Source organism: Chrysochloris asiatica, unplaced genomic scaffold, assembly GCF_000296735.1.
Source record: "Chrysochloris asiatica unplaced genomic scaffold, ChrAsi1.0 scaffold00077, whole genome shotgun sequence".
Taxonomy (NCBI): Eukaryota; Metazoa; Chordata; class Mammalia; order Afrosoricida; family Chrysochloridae; genus Chrysochloris; species Chrysochloris asiatica.
In genome coordinates, this window is record NW_006408595.1 from 11,318,999 (window position 1) to 11,322,796 (window position 3,798).

The window sequence follows — 3,798 nt, forward strand, 5'->3', positions numbered from 1 at the left end:
AATACTGATCTTTTAATTCTCTGTGAACCAAGCTTAGAGGATGAAAATAGGGGCTTTCTCATAAGCTGAGAGTAGGAAGGCGCAGGATATGGCAAAATGCAGCTTCTTACCATATAGGAAGGAAAAGAAAGCCTTTTCAGCAGTTGTAGTGACAAGGCTGAGGAGAGAGATAACATTGAGATATATAGTCCCTGTCACCTCAAGGAGAAAAATATTTTGGGGTAGGGCACAATGAAGTCCAGATGTTTCAAGAAAGAATTTGAATAAAGAAGGGAATGCAGGGGCAGCTACAGCTAACTAAGTATGTAACTAGGGAATTGCAGTAAACATCTCACAGGTGCAAACACCTAAATCCCCACAAAAGGAGACTCTCAGCAAAGACCAGACATATTAAAGACCAGTCACTTCTTTCCTGGTGTTGGTGTTACTGTTAAGTACCATCAAGTTGAGTCTGACTCAGTGACCCTATATAGGATTTCCAAGGAATAGCAGGTGGGTTTGAGCCATTGATTTTATAGTTGGCAGTCCAGTAATTATCCTCAGTGCCACAGAACAGAACAAGATTTTACTGCTGTTGTTGGGTCTGGAGTTAATAGATTTAAAAATAATAATAATAACTTAATCTGACCACCACTCATCTGTCACTTTATCATACTGTAGTGGCTTACGTGTTGTTGTAATGCTGGAAACTATGCCACCAGTAGGTTGAAAATCAGCAGGGTCATCCATGGTAAGCAGTATTCTGCTGAGTTTCCAAACTAAGACAGATTCAAAAGAAGGAGAGGTGGACTACTAACTAATATTTAGCCACTGAAAACCTAATGAAGAGCAGTGGAATGCTGTCAGGTAGCACCAGAAAACTGAATATTGAAACATCATGAGTAGCACCAGAATACTGTCAGATATAGTGCCAGAAGAGGAGCCTCTCATGTTGGAAGGCATTCAAAATATGACTGAGGAAAAGCTGCCTCTTCAAAGAAGAGTTGATCAATATAACACGAATACAGTAAGCATTCAAGACCTACATTGGTTGATGGGGCACAATTTTAAAATGAGGCAAAATAGCCACAAGTATCCATTAATAACTGTAACATGGAATGTAAGAAAATGAATCTAGGAAAACTAGAAATTATCAAAAAGAAAAAAAGGGTGGTTGGGATGCATTCACATTGATATTCTAGACATTAGTGAGCTGAAATGAACTGGTATGGTCTATTTTGAATCTGACAATCACATGGTTTACGATGCCAGGAATGACCTTTTTTTTTTTTTTTTAAGTAGTTTTCAGGAATGACAAATTGAAGAGGAATGGCATTGCATTTATAATCAAAATGAACTTTTGTAGATCTATCTTAAAGTATGATGTTGTCTATGATAGGATAATATGCATATGCCTACAAGGAAAACCAGTTAATACAACTATCATTCAAATTTACACACCAACCACTATCGCCAGTGATGATGAAAACTGACCGATTCTACCAACTTCTTCAGTCTGAAATTGATCAAGCATGCAATCAAGATGTATTCATAATTACTAGTGATTGGAATATAAAGGTTGGAAACAAAGAGGAAGGATCAGTAGTTAGAAAATATGGTCTTAGATATGATGCTGAAGATCCCATGATAGAATTTTGCAATACCAGTGACTTCTTCGTTGCAAATACCTTTTTCTAAACATCATAAAAGACACACACACACAAAAAAAAGACAATCATATGCATGGACTTCATCAGATGGAATACACAGAACTAAAATTGACTACATCTGTGGAAAAAGACAGTGGAAAGCTCCAAATCATCAGTCAAAACCAGGTCAGAGGCAGACTGTGAAACAGACCATCAGTTGCTCAGATGCAAGTTCAGACTAAAGCTGAAAAAAATTAAAACAAGTCCATGAGAGTCAAAATATAACCTTGAACATATTCCATCTCATTTTAGAGATAATTTCAAGAATACATATCATGCATTAGACATTAATGACCAAAAACCAGAAGAGTTGTGGGATGACATCAATAACATCATTCAAGAAGAAAGCAAAAGGTCATTAAGAAGACAAGAAAGATAGAAAAGACCAAAATGGGTATCAGAATAGATGCTAAAACTTGCTCTCCAGTGTACAGAGTCTGAAACAAATGGAAGAAATGAGAAGGTAAAAGAGCTGAATAGAAAATTTCAAAGGGCAACTCAAGAGGACAAAGTCAAATATTATAATGGCATATGCAAAGATCTGGAGTTAAGAAAACAAATATGGAAGAACACACTCAAGATGAGAGAACTGAGGGAAAAAAATCAAGCCTTGACACTTAATACTGAAGGATTCTTTAAACAAAATACTGAATGATGCAGAAAGCATCAAAAGAAGATAGAAGGGGAGGAGCAGGGATAGCAGAAATGAGCCGCTTCAAGTTTGCAGATATTGGCATCAACTTGACAGATCCTGTTTCAGAGGAATTTATAGGAAAGTTCAAAAGGATCCAGATGACTTACAGGCTGTAATAGAAAGAGCTACTCAGATTGGTGTTAAAAAGTTTATGCTTACAGGTCTGCAAGACAGTAAAGAAGCACTGCATTTGGCACAAACAAATGATACGTTTTTCAGTACAGTTGGCTGTCATCCTATGCAATGTGGTGAATTTGGAAAGGACAACCCTGAGCTTTACATACAAGAGTTGCTCAGTCTTGCTGAAAGCAGCTGAGGCAAACTTGTAACCATAGGGGAATGTGGACTTGATTTTGACTGACTGCAGTTTTGTCCCAAACAGACTTAGCTCAAATATTTTGAAAAACAGTTTGAGTTGTCAGAACAAACCAAATTGCCGATGTTTCTTCATTGTCGTAATTCACATGAGGAGTTTTTGGATGTCATGAAAAGAAATAGAGATCAGTGTGTAGGTGGAGTGGTGCATTCATTTGATGGTATCAAGGAAGCAGCAGCTGCTTTGATTGACTTGGATCTGTACATAGGCTTTAATATGGTTGTTCGCTGAAAACAGAGGCTAATTTAGAAGTTTTGAAGTCAATACCCAGTGAAAAATTAATGATTGAGACGGATACACCTTAGTGTGGAGTCAAGAGCACATGCAAGGGATCCAAATACATAAACACTTCATTTCTGACCAAAAAGAAATGGGAACACGGGCACTGCTTAAAAAACAGAAACAAACCTTGCCTTATAATTCAAAGAATGACGATAATGGCAGCAGTAAGAGATGAAGATCCGCTGGAGTTAGCCAATACCCTGTATAAGAACATCATTAAAGTATTTTTCCCTGGTGTTTAATTAGGTCTTCTGCTTTCCATCATGTATGTAACATTTCATGGTAAACCTTACTGAAAGCATCAATAAAGGACTTATCTGGGGAAAAAAAGACAAAGAAGATGAAAGGAATACACAGAGTCACTGTGCCAAAAAGAAATGGTCAATGTTCAATCACTTCAACAGGTTTCAGATGATCAAAAACTAATAGTACTGAAGGAAGAAGTCCAATGTGCACTGAAGGCATTGTCAAGGAACAAGGCTCTAGGAATTAATGAAATTCAAATTGAAATATTTCAACAAACTGAGGCAATACTGGAGGAATTCTCTCATCTATGCCAAGAAATCTGGACCGATAAATAACATCAAGATAAATGGAGAAAAGATTCAATTTGTTGAAGACTTCATTTCACTTGGATTAACCATCAACACTTATGGAAGCAGCAACTCAAGAAATCAAACGACATTAAGCAAATCTACTGCACACGACCCCTTTAATGTGTTCAAGAGCAAAGATGTCAGTTTGAGGACCAAAGTGCA

The 3,798-nt window shown here is 37.1% G+C and overlaps 1 pseudogene; it reads left to right on the plus strand.

Moving 5' to 3' along the window:
* Positions 1 to 2,393: 2,393 nt before the first annotated feature.
* Positions 2,394 to 3,282, plus strand: LOC102824739 (annotated as a pseudogene).
* The last annotated feature ends 516 nt before the right edge of the window (positions 3,283 to 3,798 follow it).